The sequence below is a fragment of the Protopterus annectens genome, chromosome 1.part0 (assembly GCF_019279795.1).
Source record: "Protopterus annectens isolate FY-2018-M chromosome 1.part0, PAN1.0, whole genome shotgun sequence".
Lineage (NCBI taxonomy): Eukaryota > Metazoa > Chordata > Ceratodontiformes > Protopteridae > Protopterus > Protopterus annectens.
This window is the reverse complement of record NC_056725.1, coordinates 172,701,408-172,720,766: the sequence shown is the minus strand read 5'-3', so window position 1 is coordinate 172,720,766 and position 19,359 is coordinate 172,701,408. Positions and strand designations below refer to the sequence as shown.

Here is a 19,359-nt window from a genome sequence, read left to right as displayed (position 1 = left end):
TTGATGAAGAAATATCATATAGAAATGTGAAGTGCCTGCACTTCTAAATTACATATTAAGCATATACACTCGAGCTTTGTTAATCCAAAATTTATCTGCCACAAACCCTGATTTGCATTTAATGTTGAAAAGAACTTAGCATTATGCACTGATAACCTACTTTGATTTTAAGGCCTTTTTCTAAAGTAGGTTTACACCAGACTATGTCTCTTACACCAAGGACATATGCATTGGAATTTATTTATTTATTTATTTTACATTTGTTGATGGGAGAGTCCAACTGGATTACAAGTCCATTTTCAGTGGAGGCCCGGGGAGAAAAGCTACAAGAGAACAATTTTTTACAAAACATAGTTTTAAGGACAGACTTTTGACATACAATTTATATAGAAGAGACTTTGACATACGTATTAACTAGCAGATAGGATACATTCGTTGTCTACAATATAATATTACATTTTAGAAGATATTCCCAAGTTTAGGATTCCTGTGATAGATTTACTATCATAGTAAAAGCAGAGACACGTAGAATAAGGCTCTGAGAGAGCAGATGATGCTCGCTATAGTTCAGAAGGATAACAAATTGATTTACAGTATGTCTTCTCCTGGTTTTAGTTGCTTATGGAAAGCACAACATTGCTGGGGTAGTTTTCCCTAACTCCTGGAGAGATGGGATGAGCAGTAGATTAACAGTATTAAGTGGGTACAGTACTATGATTGGTTGGCTTAGCAGAGTTACTTAAGTTAGGTGAAGTGTTGTAATGAGACATTAGCCAGGGGGGATACAGGAGCACAGTTGATTATTTAAAAAGTGAGTTTTAACAAGCTTCTTGAACTGTGATGGTGATTTGTTGTCAGTTATGTGGGCAGGAAGGGAGTTCCAGGTTTTTGCTATACAGTGGCTGTAGACAGATTTACCAGCTTCATTGTTATATTTCGTTACTTTGAGGAGGTTTTGTGTGCTAGACCTCAAGGGCCTGGCGGTTGTATAGGGTTGCAAAAGATTTTGTAGGGCTGGGGTGTTTTCAAGAGTTATGTATTATTTTGTGGGCTAGTGATAGTTGATTGAATTGAAGTAGTAGTGGTAGATCTAGCCAATTGAGTTTCCTTTGGCATTCACAGTGATGTGTTCTGATGGGAGAGGTTGTAGCAAATTTGGCTATTTTATAACAACTATCAAGTTTATTTAGGTCGGATTTGCGGAGATTTGTAAGCATGGGGGAGGCATAAAGTAGGGTGGATGTAGGTGAGTCCTCGCTATTGTAGTTTTGGAGTGCTCAATGAGGAATTTTTTATTGCAATACTGTAGGCCAAGTTTTTAATGTACTTTTTTATGGATATAGAAATATGTAGGTCAAATCTAAGATGATTATCTATTTCAACCCCTAAGAGTTTGGTATGATTTGTGGGGGTGATTGTGGTCTTGTTAAAGGAGGAGATGAAAGAATCAGTGGGATGTGTGGCTCTGTGGGAGCTAAAGAGTACTAGCTTTGTTTTAGGGCTTTAATGGCTTCTTAATGATACTTAAATGTTGTATTTACTTTACTCCTTGCTTGGTTCTTCTTGTGAGAGGCACTGATTATTTTCCTGAAGTATGTATCCAGATAATTGAGTCAAATCAATGCCTATTTTTGTACCAGGATTCAGTGAATTAATATAATTGAATTCATCTTTGATTGTAGACCATAGTTTGAATTTATCAAGATCACCCTTCTTTTAAGGATATTTTCTCTTTATCCACAAAGTTGAATTAACTTAGATTATTTTATTTAGAAAGTGAGTAGGGATAAAATTAAACAGATGGCTTTCATAGTCATCAAGCCTCAAAATGTAAAATAGATTCAAACAAATTATACTCTGCATCTGTGTTTAGTTTAAATTTAACATTTTGCCCATTAATGCTCAGCATTTCTTATCAGCAGTCTGAACTGCCTTCTTGTCTCACTATTTCTGATGCATTTTCATACTTTCACTGTATCAGAGCTTTTTATTTTAATACTACTTACAGACAGCAAATGTTCATGCTTCAGTTCAACAGCGTGCAACTGCACACATCTTTCCTTCATCATCTCTTTCTTATGTTACTCACATTTTATCTTGTGCACACCATGACTTAGTTAATTATTTTCACTATGTTTAGGCAATTTCATTTGCTCTGCACACACTCTCAACTTTTGGTAAGATCAGGTCTTGCTTCTATTAATAGTTTGCTCCTTATGTATTATTTTCTTAAACTACAAACTACTCTGAAACAAACAAATGAGGAAATTCAGAACCTTTGGCTCTAATATTCAGTGAAATAAGCATCTGTAGTTTGTTTAGGATGCAGTCCACTTGTAAGAAACAAATGGCAAACAAGTATTAAATTGTTTATACGCTCATTTTGTTTTCCTTTTTCTCCCACGTCAGACCATTAGTGGATTCCTGTTCCTCTACTTTTCTCTTTCTCCAGGCTTCCCTCCCCCTCCTGGCCTCTCTAAACTTGTTCTGAAAAAGGTCAGGGCTGATGAGGAGATCAAAGGTGCATGTCTTCATGTCATACTACTGCTTGGAATTTTTTATATCTAATTTTGTTCCCCATTTCATGTAGGTTCCGGTAGCACCACATGGGTGGCATGTGCAATGGGTAGATTTGTGACAAATTGTCCCTCACTTCTGCCTAGGGCTGATGTCAGCAAACCACCCTTCCTACCATCAGGAAGCACTTTGCATCTGTTTCCCTAGTCTCTGCACTGTGTATCCATGCATACAACCCTCCTTCCTCCCTGCCAAGGATGGGAGCTCCTTTTATCCCCACAAGCACCACAGATGCTTGAGCCACTAATCAAACCCATGGCACCTGCATCACAATCAGGACTTTATCCCTGTGTGCCATGTCACTTGCTCACAGTAATTCCTGCATTTATATCTAAGAATGGTTTTGTCTATATCCTGTTTAAGAAAATTAAGGGTTAAATAGCATTACTCCCAGTGAGATGTACATTCAAACTGAGAGGTCTAGAATAAATGTGTACCATGCCAGATGTGGTGTAACTCCTTAACATTAAATATATATATATATATATGGTTTACTATCAAATTGTCGATCCCGTTTTGTGCGACGCGCATTGCCCGAACGCGGAACTGCGAACGTCACTACACCGACGCCCAGATGTGCGAACGGCAAAATCTCGCCCCCATCCGACCCATGGTAGCATGGGTGTGGAGGTGTTGCGCGGCCGGTAATGTCGATCGTCGGAGTTTCGCGGTTTCGGTTCGCTATCGAAACGGTTTCGGTGTTTCGGTTCGCGCAAACGCGTCGATGGGGTCGCTGCCGCACGGAGTGCATTCGAACATTTAATAGTAAACCATATATATATATATATATATATATATATATATATATATATATATAGGGTCTATATTATAACATCAAAGACTAAAAACATCGAATGTTATAATATCGACCCCATTCAATCGAAATAACAGAAAACCGAACAGTCAGAATAGCGAATATTTTCCCAGGGAAAAAAATTGCTGTTCCAACAAACATACACACAGCTCAAGCACACCAAAATAAATAATCTACACACATACACTTCACGAAACCCTATACTAAACCAGAAATACACCACTAGCTACCCACTTACCTTAACCCAACCCTAACCCTAAGGTCCCTAACTATCGCACACTCACCTTACCCGCTCCCTAACCCTAACTCACCTACCCCACCCTAACCCTCACGTCCACACAATCACACATTTACCTGACCTGTGCCCTAACCCTAACTCACTTAACCCGCCCGTAACCCTAAAGTCTGTCAGTACCGCAGACTCACCTCACCCACACCCTAACCCTAAAGTCCTTAACTACTGCACCTCACCTTAACCCAGTCCATTCGCTCACAAATTTCCTTAAATGCATTGAGGCAAAATTATCCACATTTTGATTTTTTTAATCCACGAATTTCCTTAAATGCATTTAGATGTTGCTTTCTACATTTTGATTTTTTAATCCACGGATTTCCTTAAATGTATTTAGATGTTGCTTTCTACATTTTGATTTTTTAATCCACGAATTTCCTTAAATGCATTTAGATGTTGCTTTCTACATTTTGATTTTTTAATCCACGAATTTCCTTAAATGCATTTAGATGTTGCTTTCTACATTTTGATTTTGATTTTTTTATGTCATAAAAATGTTCATGAAGCCCCTGTTTGAAACTTGTTTCAGTTTTAGCAATAAAAAACATTTGACAAATATATCTTAACATAAAGATAACAGCAGATGCATGCAAGTAAAAACGTCATTGACAATATACTTCATCAAATCTGGATTGCAGTAAAGCTGTGACTTTTGTATAACTTTAGTCTGTAGTACTGCAGAGTGGATGGATGTTAAATTTGTTACTACAGAAAAGCAAAGTTTTACTCATATTATAGTATGTTTTGTCCCTCATGCAATCAAATATAGAACTAGTTTGGAGTCTTAAGATTCAGTTATTCGTTGTTCTTAACGTTGTATATACTGATCCTTTATTTCTTCTGGTGTGTTTGTAACCAGTTATTGCTTACTAGATGCTACTTTATGGAGCTTTATTAAAAGTTTTAAATATACTGTGTTTTATTTTACCTGGGGGTGTCTATGTCCATTGTGAAACTGTGCCTGAGGCACCAGGGTTTATAATAAAATTCTTTTTAGCTTGTAGGAACAGAACAACAGATTAAGGATCAGCAACACTGAAATGTCCTGTTACCTGAGGCTTTGTGTTCCTGGTGTTGAAAGCAGAAAAAATGCAGGAACTTTGGGTCTGTCTGGGTTTCATGTAACCCTACAGGTGCCAAGGTAGTAGCTGGCACCAGAAAATGAGTTTTTGCTTGAAACCAGGAAACCTTAGTGTGTTTTGGGAAGGGCAGTGATAGTCTGTCTGGTATGATCTTGCTTTTCATTTTGCATTTCTGTGCTCTAAGAATTTAATTGTTGCTGAGCCATATTACAGACGATGACTGTGTTGTGAAGGAGAATTGGGTGTGGACAGGTGAGAGCAATTGTCTGGAATGGGGGGTGGGGGTGCAGTGGCCTCCAAGCTCAAAAGAAGTAATACTCTGTGTATTCCTTGGTACTTGAGGAACTGTGCTACTTAAATGGGGAATTCATGTAATAATTTAAAGCTAGAGAAAGTAGGCCTGTCAGTACCCCATTTTAGACATACAAACAGAATTATCTTGGATCTTAATATGCTGAAGACAAGGTCCGAACCCTTCACCATGTTTTTTTCATAGGCAGCATTTCCTTTGTGTAAAAATAATTCCCTTAATGCAGAGGACTTTCCTTATTCAAATAATAACTGTGATTATGATGATTATTGCTATTTGGACTTGTGCTGCATTGATAATATAAGAAGGGATTCTACCTATGCCTTTAGAAATGATGGAATTAAAGCCTTCCCTTCCTGATATAAGGGGAGCTTCATAAACCTTCTAGTGACTGCTATGATGCAGGCTGTAATCATTTTAATCTGGGTAATTGACACTAGATAGATGTCTTTAACTGAACCAAGAGGTAATGTTCATCTTGTGCTTAAATCAGTAGATGAAGTGAAAAAGTTGGTTGTTAGGAATGTTGATCAATACAAAGAAATTGTTTTTACCATCTCAAATGCAAGGATACTTATGAGAGAGTAGATCTTGCCAACTGCCAACTTGCAGTAAAGGTTTTTGATAATTAATTATTTAAATGCTTGAGGCTTGATTATTTTTTGTAGAAAGATGTTTATTAAAAGTGATTACTAATTGCTTGATTGTGGCTGCCTGTCTTTCTATTTTTTTACTAACAAATGTTTCTGGCATTGGTTCTAGTTGTGAAAATATTCATAGAATTTTTAAATAAGCATTAAAATTAGTAATATGTATCTGCCGAAACAATTGGTCAGTTTGAAATTGTACATTAGAAGAATATTTGATATTTACTCTCCTTGAATGGGAATTTTTAAGACTGGAAAGACTTACAAGTTCTAAATAAGGGCTTTAGGAAGAGCCTTAATGCAGATCATTATTAGTCAGAGTACAATAACGGTGAGGTTGAGAATGCCTGTTGGACAGCATTTTATACATCATATTCAGCATTTCCCATTTGATTCTCGGCTGGAGCGCCTTGCACGTCCTCCCCGCAGTCGAGTGGCATTCTAAAGACATGTGTGAATGGGCGTGCCTTCATTGAAGGTTGGGCGGGCACCTCGGCACCATAAAAATCTACTGCCAATCATTAGCGAACCGGTGTTCTGCTGTGGCGACCCCGAACTGGGAAAAGCCGAAAGAAGAAGAAGAAGAATTCAGCATTTTTAGGTTTACCTAGCATACAAAAGGAAAAAGCTGGAAGACTTCCTTCTTTTATGATCTTATTCATTGGTTCAGCTTAAAATGTCATGTTTACCTTGTTTCCTGATATAATGTTTTATCTGAGGTATTTACTGAAGTTACTGTAAAATAATCTTTCTTTTTTTTTTTCTTTTTTTCATTTTGTTGAGCAAGAGTCTTGGGGAAATGTTAGTTCAGAGTTACTTCTAAGTTCTCTCTTTTTCTAATGGCCCTTAATCTTTCAGCATATAGGTTTGCAATCCCTTGTAATGGCTATACTGTTTGTTCCTTCATTGTTTCTGTTTTAAAAATAATCAGTGGCATTAAGTTTTCAACATCAAGAATGTCTAATTAACATACTAAAAGGATGTGGTATTGCATTTCCTGCCCCTGCAAGTTATTTCATATGGTTGAAACTGAAACAGTGATTAATGCTAGACTTAAGGAAAATATTAGAAAGTTCAAAAAATATCACTAGCTTTAGTCTTGTTGCATTGCTTTTTAAACAAGTTAATAATACCCAGTCTTCTGAAATAAAAAAAGCACTGTTTTGGAAAAGGTTGCAGTTACTTTTTAGAACATGCAAATACTTGAAGCAGCTGTTGCAAAAAAAAAGAGTGTGTTCAAACTTAAATATAATACATTGTCCTCCCACAAAGGATTTAACAGAGTGTAAGTGAAAAGTTTTTCTTGCCTCTGAAACTCATTATTTTAATTATTCAGTTTGTGTTCTCTTTTTATGGACTTTGTGGGGCTATTTATTTATGTTCTGAACAGCTGAAACACTTGATGTCCTTAAGGTGTCATTTGCATGGCTCCCCTTCGCAAAGTCGAAAGGCCACAATCTCAAAATGCATATGGTCAATACCATATGCTCGATATTGTAGAAGCTTGACTGTGTGAATGGGGAACGGCATACAGCGCAGAATGGGATATTTCCCTTTCTGCACTGTAGTGCGATCTCAGAGACGGAATAAATAAGTAACGGGGCTTGCTCCCCCGCAGAAACACTTTTTTTGTGTTACGTTTTTTTTTTTTTTTTCATTCTCTTTCACAAAATCAAGTTTCTGAAATTCGAGCATATGGCGTCGGCCATATGCATTTCGAGTTTCTGAATGTTCGACTTTGTGAAGGGGAACCCATTTACATATATCTCATGGACCTCCATTACAGGATGTTTAAGGTATCACACACTGAAAACTGTAGCTTATCTGGGGTTTTTTTAGAAGTCTGTCATGTATGCCACTGATATAGGGTCTATGCTGCCTGCCCATTGTCAAGTGCATGCTTCTCTGTGTGTGTTGAAATTTACCAGCAGTACTAAACGTTGTGTGGAAAACCACAGAGCACATCTCAGTCCTTGTGTTGCATGCGTTTATATGTGGGATCTCCCAGGTGCCAGTGCACCAGCTGAAAACTCCACATCACTAACATCCACATGTCAGGATAGACAAGCCAGTGCCTAGTACTCATTCCTATTCCTCCTACCTGGATCCTCCAGTGCCAAGGTTGCTAGTCAATCTCAGGTAATCTGGGTCACAGTCAGAGCATCACCTCACAACTTCTTAGAGATGACTAGTTTATGCTATTTTTTTTTTGTTTGCTAATATTTAGGTCTGCTGTAATAGGAATCCTAATATTTAGTGATGTATGCTTCTTACCCCACATTGAATATTTCTGCAATCATTTGTATCTGTTCAGAAACATGCTATTACATTTACAGTTTCAGATTACATAATTTAATTTCTGCCTGCAGTTAGATGAATGCACTTCTAATTTCCTTCACTTGCCAGAGACTTGCAATAAATAAACACACCATCCCATTCTTTATGAAAATGTCCTTTTTAATTTAAAAGTACTTAGCAGGAATTATGCAATTTAAAATTCAGTAAGTATGCATACCCACAAAAGTCTGTATATATTTGTCATTTTTCTTAAGGTCACAAAATAAAAAAACCTCTTCCAAGTAGATTCACCACACAGAAAGACCTAGGAAAAAGTTATTTTATTGAGCACTTTTGTTAGTGTGTAACAAATGACTTCATTAGAATAAAAAACGTATCTCAAATGCATGTATGAAAGCAGTCAAAAAGATAACACGTGACCCAGCATCCCCAATCAAAAGGTACAATCAACAAATGAAACAATTAAACAATTTTATAATTAGATAGTTTTAAAGAAACTTTAAAAAACTTTCAACTTAAACAATGCACATTCCCTAGTTCATGTTAAAATATGTCAAATAAGATAAGACCGTAACTTCAAATAACTAATAATACTAATACTGTCATTCAATCCTGGTGGTATGTGAGTGTTTAGTTTTATTTGCCATCAGAGCTCTTTAAATTCAAGTACATCAACCAAAGGTCCTCCACGTACATCTTTTTTCAAGCCTTCCAGAATCCCAAATTTAAAACAGTGGGTGGGAAAATTCTTCAAATGCCTATATAGAGCATTATTGGTGTTCTTATTTTTCATGTCTCGGATGTGCTCATAAACTCTTTCTTTCATTTTCCTCTGGGTTTTACCTACTTAAAAACTATAACATTTGAGACAAATAGCAGCATAAACAACACCAACAGAGGTGCAAGTAAAGTAGTCATTGGGTCTAATAAAAATATGATTCATTTTAATTCTTTCAGTGCACATGTGGGTGCATTGTTATTTGGATGATATATTTTTTGTTTGGAAAGGAAATGATTTAGACATTCGGGAATTTTTGGTATATATTAGTAATACCATTACCTTTTTAAAATTCACTAATTTTATAGTGAATTTAATATACGTTATTTAGATGTTGAAATTAAAAAGGATATGGTACATAAGCAATTTTAGAGTAATGTATATAGAAAACCAACTTATTGTAATAGCCTTTTACATTTCCCCAGTAGTCATCCAGAACATGTTAGAAAGGGCATTGTAAAAGACCAATTTGTTAGGATGGCGTGGACGGTGACCAAAGATGTGGAATTCATTACACAATGTGACATTCTTACAGAGATGTTTAGGTCTAGGGAATATCCTTTGACTTTTGTTGAAAAGATTAAAAGGCAAGTGCAGGCTAAGAGAGAAAAAAGTGACATTTGTCCTCTTCTAAATAGAAGTGACTTCACATAATCTCCATTCTATTTTAGTTACTAATACACTTCCTAAAAGCTACAGATGTTCATGTGTTACAAAATTCTCTACTGACAGACAAAGTGTTTACAACATTTTGTGTAAGAACTGACAGATTTTTTGTTGCCAGGAGAATTTACTTAAACTTGGATGTAAACCACTGATAGTGTTTAGAGGGGGTTCTTCAATTAAGAACATGCTTGAATGGAGCCACAGAGGCCTTTCTACTAAAAATAAAACTGGTGCAGGGTGATGTGGGTTTTGTTCTCAGTGCACCCACATGTTGTGCACTGAAAGAATTACAATTAATCATATTTTTATTAGACCCAATGGCTACTTTACTTGCACCTCTGTTGGTGTTGTTTATGCTGCTATTTGTCTCATTTATTTGTAACATTCTTGGTATTACTCTTTTTTTAGTTTTTGATCAACGTTCTTTCCTTTTATTATAAAGCTTGTTGATATTATAGTTTCATCGTGTGAGTTTGCTTCTGGTGTTTGCCCTGCACTTGTTCCAATGGGTACAACTGTGCAGCTGTTGATATGCTGGTATAGTGTAGTGGTATATATTTATACAAATTAAGTGGAACTACCTGGGTTTGGTGGGGATTTGCAGCTTGCCAGTGTATCACTTAGGAGTAGGTAGTTTATCTTAAATGAAATTTCTAAATGTATCTTAGGAGGAAGGGATCTTTGGTTTCATTTTTATTTTGAAGGAGACTGCTTTGTGGTCAAATCTAACAAGTGATGAAGATACACAAGGAATGGGGAAAGATGCTGCTATATTAGTAAGGACAGGATCCAATATATTACCCGAATTGTTCCAGGGCATTTGTATGGCTAAGGTCCAGGAACCTCTGTGCTTGTGCACTAATGGTGGTGGAGGTTTCCCAGTCTATAACTGGATAGTTTAGATCACCTAAGAAAATGGTTTTGGGTTTAATACTGAGTGATTCTAGTTTGTGTAGACAGGAGTTGTGTCTTTCTTTTGCCATAGAGGAAGTTCTATAGCTAACTAATATATGGCATGGGACCTTACAGCTGGTTATTTGGACTTGAAGAAGCTGCAGTGCATAATACTGCTTTACCATCCTTAATGTGAGTCTCTTCTGGATGAAGATTGAGACACCTCCACCTTTTCCTTTTTCTGTGCAGTAGGTAGTCTAAATGTGTGGAAGGTGTTACAGCCCTGCACAGCTGGAGTACTCTCTGTTATTTTAAACCATGGCTCATCACTACACAGATGTCATAAACAGCTTTGGTGTCTTCTGGTCTCCCCTGTGTTCCTTGTCATGAATTTTAATCTCTTGATGTTTGAGTGTTCAATAACAAAAGACTTTTTTCTGTCCAAACACTAAGTGTCACTTCCTTACCTTCTTAGTGCATGGTGTTTCCCCTCCAGCTCCTCAGTTGCACACCCCAACCATTCTCACAGTCTGTGTTGGCAGCCTGCTGGCATGTGCTGTATCTGATCTCTTTCCCATCACCCAAGTACTTTGCTTAGTGGCATTGTCCACAGTTTTGTCCTCTTCAGTATCTTTCCCTTTATTCTGACTGAGTGCCCCTCCTTCCCCAGTTTCCACCTACTTTTCTTGTGAAGTTGATTCTTGCTTGACCACCTGGGGGTGTGTGAACACCTGTGGCTGTGTATCCCTTCAGCATGTCACTGCTGTTTGCACCAGGCCCTTCATCTTGGCTTTCTTCTCCATTTACTTTCATGGCTGTATACTCTACATGTTTTTCTTTATCTTATTCTTAGCCATACCACTAGAATGCGCTTCTACAATCTCTGCCCATGTCCTCCTGTCATCAGTATTCTTCATACTGTCTTTTCCAATCATATCCTGAATACTGATGTCCTGATAGATCTTCTCCTTTTCCATTCTGTACTTTCTTGCTTGACTAGCTAATTCACTTCAGTTCCTTGTTCCCATATTGTTCTCAAAACCCCCATGTTTTAAATTAGACCCTACATCCTCTGCCACCCCAAAGCTTCATGAGGTAACTACTGTCCCATATGCTGAGCTCTTCTCCTGTCTCTCATATTCTTCTTGTTTATGTTGTAGTTCTTTCATGCTTTATCATTCCCCTCCTGCCCACACCTTTCCTTCTTCAATTATTAGCATTTTTTTATTTTATACCAACATCATTCGGATATTTAGTTAGGCCTTTCTATGTCAGGTATTATCTTTGACATGCTAAACAAATGCTAGTCAAGTGACAAGTTAATGGGTAATTAAAAATCACAAACTAATAAATGGCATTTAATTTAGGGTCTTTAACAATCACACAATCACTTTATAACTATTGTTCAGACATCATGCAGTAACGCACACATATGCATACATATACGCATACATATTTTGTTTTTAAAGCCATAAGCTTTACACCAGAAATTTAGAAATAAAATAAAAGGGTGAGACTATCATAGATAAATGTAAAAAGAAAGATGTGAACTGCACACACACACACACACACACACACACACACACACACACACACACACACACACACACACTCTCTGTATATTAGTTATTATCACATGTCTAAAAGTATCTTACCAATACAAGCCCTTTGCAGTTTATTTATTTATTTTATTTATTTGACATTTGTTTACTGGGAAGGTCCGACTTGGTCATAATGTACCCATTTTCAATGGAGGCCCTGGGAGAAAAGCTCCACATAGATATGGATAAAACAATGTTTTTTAACAGAATAAAAAGACTCAACAGACATTATATCATCATGAAATTTAGTCACAAACTACACATGTTTGATACAATGTTCTGGGAGAGATGTGATTGTCATCATATGGAAGAATTAACAGTAGGATATGCAAAAGGTCAGAGAAATAGCATATTTGAAGTTTGCTATCCATTAAGACGAGAGAAAAGATACAAGTTGATTGATTACTAGTAATTGCTAAGTTGTGATTTGCTGAGGTCACTTTGACCATTTGTGATTTGAATGTGACAAACACCCCCCCACCCAGATATATATGCTGATGGCATTGTCTGCCTTAAATTTGTGCAAGGAAAAATATTAGTTATGATGGGCAAAATAAATTATGCAATTCAAAGCAAGCAATAATGCGCAGCAGAGTGTATGTTACTATGGAAATAACACCTGCCCAGGGGTGTTCTGAGGCCAGACACCACTGGTTCTGCAGTCAGGGTTTAATGCACAGTTTGTCCATTTTCTAAGCCTAAATAAAGTGGCAAAGGAAAGATTCAAACTTAAGTCAGGTAGATTAAGATAACAGAAAGAGACTGTGATCTGCAAATTTAATGTCTCATATTGAAAGCAAAAAATAAATCTTATTAACACTGCAGCTTTATTTGCTTGGCCAAATCAAAAGATTATCCTGGTAGCAGTTATTATGAATATTTTACTTAGAACTGCATTTTTTATCTATAACTTTGCAAAGTCCTGCATTGAGAAAAATATAAACTTTCATCTTGCTGCATTGCTGGATTTGACATTTTTGAATTATGAACTGACAAAATTTATAATGCTGCAGAAAAATATCCCATAAAACAAAGTATATAAGGTGTTACTAGATATAACTTCCTACATCTTGAAAAAAAATCAAGTATTTTAAGAGATTCAGACAAACTGTTTCTGATTCAGTATGTGATAAATCAAACTAGACCAACAAGATTATCAGATCTTAAAAATATTTGCAGAGACTTGAGAACAGATGAGCATCGTGGGCTTGACATTGTAATGCAGATATTCATCAGAAATATAGATAGTCTCCACCTGGAGTCAGGGGATTAGTTAGGGTGTGGTGAGTGAGGCAGGCACAGTATGTTATGAGGTGTGATCTTCATTACTGGCATTCAGTTTTCTTCGTGGAAGCACTTTAGTGTATTGTGTATAATATAGTACATTTCTGGTCAGTGATAAGTTCTCCCTGTTAGCTTAGCATGTCCCTTCTTACACTTAAAGCAAACTATTTATTACAGTTTAAAGGAGAGACAGCTTTTTTGTGACTTTTAGAGAATATGACATTATTATTAATGTGAGATTCCTCAGTAAATAAAAGCAGTCTGAAATGTAACTTTAAACTAAAGTGAGATATTTTGTGGAAACATGCTTGGGAAATGTCTGGAAGTAATAAGACAGCTGCCCAAGTGCAATGTTATTTCGCATCTGTGATACTTGTTTAGCAAGAAATGACCATGCAGCTGCATTTTACTACTATGCAGGACAGAGTATAGCCCATGGTGACTACCTGCTTATAATATTTGCCAAAACTGGAGTAGACTTGTTTGTGTACTGTATATTAATATTTTCTATGTAGTCTAGAAATTGTACCAATAGGAGGATGTCATCATATGAATAGCAGGTATATGCTGAATGGTTTGGAGAATCATTTTTGAAAGTCATGGAGATCATTCAGAATGTTTGTGAGAAAAAGCATGAAAAGAATCCTTCTGGACAACATGGAACTGAAGAATCAGTCAGAGATTTGCTGCAAAGTGACTATGATAAAATCTTCAATGGACACTGGAAAGAGAGAGAGTGAGAGGCAAGGAAAATATTATGAAAATATCTGAGAGGAAGACAGAATGTTAAGACCATGTTCATCTGTCAGAAAAAGGTGGTTTATTCTAGGAGATGAACCATGTGTTTGTGCACTGGTCACCACTTGGCTTCTGGATACCGGCAAAAACTTTATCTAGCCCCATAGTGCCTTTTTTAGGCTGTACCAAGTTGTTAAACCCTCCGACATAACAAAAATCACTCATGACCACCTAAAGGTACTGCTGCTCAATGCCAGGAGTGTAAATAAAAAACGCACTCCCTGGAAACACTCCTCACCCTAGAGAACGCAGGCATTTGTGCAGTTATGGAAACATGGTTCAGAACCATGGACAGCACCCTAGCTATCAAAGACTACAATGCCTTTCATACATTTGGATCCCCCATAAAACAAAGGGAGGAGGTGTCTTAGTGTTCATAAAGAACAAGCGCATTGCTAGACTGGTCCAACAACATGACTCACTTGAGCTGATCCATGTCCAACTAACCATAGGTACAGCCTCCTATCATATCCTTGCTAGTTACAGATCCCCTAACATTAATCTACAAACCTCATTTCCTACCTAAACCTACTGGAATCTCTTAACATTCAGCCTAACACCATACTTATGGGTAAATTCAACTACCCCACTATAAACTGGGAGACTTATATGACTCATAATTCACTTGCTCAGAGGTTTTTGGACGTCATCAATGCAAACACCCTGGAGCAACTAGTTAGCTTCCAAACTAGAGGTACAAATATCCTAGACATAGTATTCATGAACATGGGGAGATGCTGCTTCTTCCCATGCATTAACTCCTCCCTGGTAAGATATGATCACAAAATGATCTCCTTTAGTATGAAACTAACCTAACCCCCCCACGAAACTTCAAATCTGTTAAGAACTTTGCTAAGACCAATTACCTCAAACTAAGTGACAGCTTATTACTCTTCCAAGTCAATCTAAACCTGGATGACACTGAGGCCTACTCTGTGCTGTACACAACAGCACTGTACAACCACATTCATAGCTGCATAGAGGAGGCAGTACCTGTCCGTGTCAAACCTATGATTACTGGCAAAAATAAACCACCCTGGTTGACCCCTAGAATAAATAACTAATTCAACAAAAGGGCAAAAAATCCTCTCCAAAGTCATGCCCTAGCATAGATAGGCTATTCAACAAAAATAAAAAAAAATCCTCTTCAAAGCCAAATAGAAACAGACAAAATAGTGCAAAAAGACACTCGCCAGTCTAAATAAGCAAATTAGAGAGTTGGTCAAATTTGCCAAAGCAAACTATGAGGCAAAGATAGTCTCCCAGATGAAGGATAACCATAAGGCTTTTTAATTATATTTGTAACCTCATGGGAAATGCTCAGCAATGTGCTGAGTTAATCATGATTGGTAACACTTACATCCAGCCTGAAACTATAGCAAACCTGCTGGCCAAGTTCAGTTCAAACTTCTTCCCCAATCACCTCCTACCACACCCAAAGAAATATCTAGAACCATCCCCCTACCAGTCATTAGAAGGGAACAGGTCCTTACTGCACTCGCTAAAGCCAAAAACACAACTCCCACATGGGTCATGACAACATTCCAGGATGGTTTTTAAATAGCTTAAAACAGACTCTACCAGGGCCACTAGAAGCCCTCTTTAACCACAGCTGGTTCACTGACAATACACATGTTCTCAGGACAGTCAAATCCACTTCCAGTTAAAAACCTGTTACTAGTGGTGCCCCACGGACTCAGTGTTGGGATTCCATCTGTTTGATATATACTTCTTTGAAGTGAAGGCAAATGTTGAGGGGGCCTCTGACTCATCAAGTTCACCAAAGATTGTAAGCTGGGAGCAAACATTGAATCCTTAAACAATGTTGACATCCTAGAAACAGGCCTAGAAATTACAAATGACTGGTACCAAAACCATGGTCTGAGACTAAATGCCAAAAAATGTGTAATCATGCCCTTCTGTAAATCAGATATCCCTGCAGATTATAATATTGATAGCATACCCCTAAAAGTAGACCCAGCAGTGAGGGACTTAGGAACACAGATAGATAGTAACCTAAACTTTGACCACTAGGTAGCTACAGCAGTGAGGATATTCTGAGTAGCTCAACTTATAAGTAAAGACATGGCATTAAGGTCAAAGGAAGTCATAGTGCCATTGTATTCCTCCCTCATCAAGCCTGTACTTGAGTTCAATGCTCCCTTCTGTGTGTACCCAACCAGGTACTTACACCAACTGGAGTGGCCCCAGAGGTTTGTTACTAATAAAATACAAAGAGTAAGACACCTGTCCTATGCAGACTAACTAAAGTCCCTATCCCTTTACTTCATCTCACATCGTTTATTGAGAGGTGACTTACTGTATGCCTGACCTACAAGGCATTCTCTGATCTAGCCCTGATAAAAATGTTACATATTCACAAGATAAATTACATTAGGGTTATGCATTCCATGGACCTGAACCTTATTTGTGGCTCTAACAAAACTTGCTAAAGAAGCAAATTCATTTCCCAAAGGTTATCTTGATTATGGAATATACTTCCCATCTTGGTAAAACAAAGCCCCTCCCTCACCTTCTTCAAAAAGAATTTGGATAAATGGATGGGGAACGATACATTTACTCCTAGGGTACTGCCCATGTCCCTTATAGACAGAGACAGTCTGTAAAATTACTCAGGGCTCCAACACTGAAAGACCCACTACCCCGATTCTATCCCATCCCATATCTGGGGAATTAAAATATAATATTGTCATATCCTGGGTATTATTGGCTAGGTTTGTAAAGGCTCATGTGCCATTAGCCTAGTAATCACCTGTGAACCTGTAACTGTTTTAGACAGAGTTGTGAAATAAGTTGTCTTTAGTTTATGTAATATTACAGCTGATGCCTGCTGCTGTAATGATGATTTCTTTCAGTGACTTTCCCCTCTATATCCTATGAAATGTTCATATTGACTTGTAATTGCATAGTAGAATTGCCCAGTACAGAAATGTGTCTGTGTAAATTTAATGTGTGCATTTATACAGGTTACTGCAGCTGTCTACTTTGGAAATTCTTCACAAACACTCCTTATGTGATGTCAGTTGAATGTTAGGGTCATAAAGCAACTGACCCAGATGAGTTGATGGTTATTTTTAAATTCACCCAGGTGTAGCTTCTCAGGCCCATATGAGTAAAGGAAGTAAGTAGTAAGAATTGCTGTGGCTAAGCTCCTAATGGTCTACTTGACTGATGACCTAGTATACACGTATGAACCTATGACATAACCCATGAGTTCAAACTGGCTTTTTTATATCCTATGAAAATATGGCCATTAAATAAATGTTGAAAATATGTGCTGTGTGTTTATTCTTGTAATAAGCCTTGATGTTCTAAGACATTGTAGGGAGATATTTTTACAGTGTATTCCTGTTGGTCATGTGTCAGTTTTGCACTTTTTGACCCGTTGCAGCCTAGTCTTGGCCTAAGCAAAGTATTTCACTGGGTGCTGTGCATGTGTGTCAGCATTTCCTCTGCCTCTTTATTTAGAGAACTCTGATCCCCTAAGACTGTGCTGACATCAATTATTTCAGTAAAGACAGCAGAAAATACAGCAGCTGCAACAACACGCAACACTACTCTTTACTTTTAAAATTATGTATTTATTGCAGAACAAAATAATAATCAGAGTGGCATTTTATTATGAGGTTTGCAGGATTTGAGCCTCTGTGTCCTGATCTGATACCAAACTTTGTGTATCTCTTTCAGTGTGAATGTTTAGCCACCCTGCAGTGTCTGTTTTGAATAGTTCTGGAGTAATTCTTTGATAGGAATTTGTACTTTCCATGGAAGATTAGTATTTAGAATGTAAGACTACTGCCAGGTAGCATAGAGTAGCCCATTTAATTAGTCTGAGGAGACCCGGTAATGCGTTAGTGACTGGGTGTCATTGTGCAGACTAAGTCACAGCAGTAATGCTACTGTTGACCACAGCACTTTGCATGCACTTAAAATGACATCCTATGAACTCTGTGCATGCTCCCATGGCTACCTTGTGGATGCCCTGTGCTGTCCATGCTTCCTCTACTACAGTGACATTATAACATGCTTCCCTTTAAAGCAGTGACATACTACATCTGATCACATCCCACCCCTCTTGCCCTTTAGGAACATGCTGTGTTATTTTATTTATTTAGTTATTTAACATGTGTTGACCATGAAAGTCCGACTAGGACAGAGCCTATTTTCAGAGGACGCCCAGGAGAAATGCTCCAGATGCATGTCTTTAGAATGTCAGAAGAAACCGGAATACCCGGAGGAAACCCATGCAGATGCAGGGAGAACATTAACAGCTACACCACTGCACCGTCCGATGTTGTTATGATGTGATTCTGCCAGAAGCTTATCTTTTTTTAGGCATTTTTTGTTTGTCTAAACTCAGGTTGTCAGTGGTCTTGTATCTGTGCCAGTACCTGACTATCTTTTAAGTTAGCCTCACCTTCTGCTAATAAAGAATGATATTAGTTTATATGAGAACTTGCCCACTCATGTGATAAGTAATGATAAGTATAGATAAGGAAATACTTCATAAAATAAAAAGAAAGTCTCATTTTTTAAAAGGTCAAATCAAAATATTTCTAACATGAAAAAATACTAGCAGTTCCATTTCAATTTAAATTGTCAAAAGCAGTTTTTTGTTGGGGGATTAACCTAACAGTGGTAGATTTTTGTGACCTCTCAGAATTCTAAGTATTTGACTTCCTTACCAGCAACATCTTCATGAACCAAAGAAGCTGTCAGAAAGTGTCCCCTACTGAAAAAGAAGGAACAATAGCTGAAAACAGCATGGTGTTTGTATTATTTTATACTTTCAAAGAGGCAAAAATGAATGCAAGGCAAATGAGTTTTATCGGCAGACTCTTCATAAAGTTAATTTTAAAATGCTCAGATTTACAATGCTGCAAATTCTCTTTAACTCATGAAAACCTATGTGGTATGGAATATCACACCTTTAGCAACCTACTCACAGCTTGCATTCCTGATCATTTTGTTTTTGAAAAATCATCTTAAAAATCATAAGATAGATAAACGTAAATGTTTTATGAACAGTAAAAGCTATTACAACTGCACAAATAGCAATATTCTCAGTAAGACATATTCTTTACATTGGTAATAGTCATTGCATTCAAAGTCTTTCCATAAATGCTATAACGTGTTATAATACACACAATCCTCAAATTATATTTTTGCTAAACTTTCACTAACAAATTCTCATATCTTGGAAATTGTATATTCTAGACATATACAGTTAGAACATTTTTGTTAACCACATATAAGCTTTCACATGACAAGAAATTCCTCTATGAGTATATATTTAT

At 37.2% G+C, this 19,359-nt stretch overlaps 1 protein-coding gene across 1 annotated transcript in view; it reads left to right on the top strand.

Moving 5' to 3' along the window:
* Positions 1-19,359, top strand: part of LOC122795996 — a 928,531-nt gene that overhangs the window by 759,011 nt on the left and 150,161 nt on the right. The gene's annotated exons all lie outside the window — the stretch shown is intronic.